The following is a 719-nucleotide window of genomic DNA, read 5'->3' on the forward strand; positions in this document are numbered from 1 at the left end:
CCCTGGAGCCGCAGCGTTCAGAGGGCGGCTGGGCTCCGTCACGCTCTGTGGTCGCTGGGTTTGGAAGTCTCCCGTGCGAGGTCCTGTTTGCAAGGATCCCTCTGCCTCCGGTGTTGGCTGGCGCCCTGCCTGCCCAGCTTCACCCGCGACTGGGAGGAGGGGACAGGTGGGGGAGCTGCCAAAGACCCCCCCCACCCGCCTCCCGGGAGGACGGGAGGGGCTCTGGTCCCTTAGAATGAAGGGTGAGCAGCCCCTTTTTCCAAAGATGGCTTTCAACCTGCTCCCCAGGCCGGTCAGATTGGGAGCCGACCTCTGCCCTGGGTTTGGGGGTCACTTAAGGCTGCAGGGACACCCGCGCACCCCACCCCACCTGCGTGCTGTCTTTGCATTGTCCTGGTTTCAGCTCCTGTCCCATGTGGTCCTGTCCAGGCCGCCTCCAAACCTTCCAGCCTGTGCAGAGGGCTGAGGCTGGCCCCCACTCCTGCAGGGCGCGCCTGATCTCTAGTGGACCGGAGGCCTGCTGCCCACCCAGGAGGCCCACGGTGACGGGAGGGGAAGAGGGTCCTCGGTCGGCCGTGCACACTGAGGGAGACCAGCGGGGTCCAGAGCTGGCGGGACCTGTGGGCACTCCGCTGCGGGGAGCGGACAGCTGGCCGGGGCCTGCAGCACTCTGGGCAGGGAGGCCCCTTGGGTGGCAGGCGTCTCATGGGCCCCTGAGG

The 719-nt window shown here is 68.0% G+C and overlaps 1 protein-coding gene across 1 annotated transcript in view; it reads left to right on the forward strand.

Annotated features, from left to right (window-relative positions):
• LOC104988000 (hepatocyte nuclear factor 4-alpha-like) overlaps positions 1 to 719 on the forward strand; it is a gene marked incomplete at its 5' end in the record, with an annotated part of 6,143 nt that overhangs the window by 3,614 nt on the left and 1,810 nt on the right. The gene's annotated exons all lie outside the window — the stretch shown is intronic.

Source organism: Bison bison, unplaced genomic scaffold (genome assembly GCF_000754665.1).
Source record: "Bison bison bison isolate TAMUID 2011002044 unplaced genomic scaffold, Bison_UMD1.0 scf7180017846282, whole genome shotgun sequence".
Lineage (NCBI taxonomy): Eukaryota > Metazoa > Chordata > Mammalia > Artiodactyla > Bovidae > Bison > Bison bison.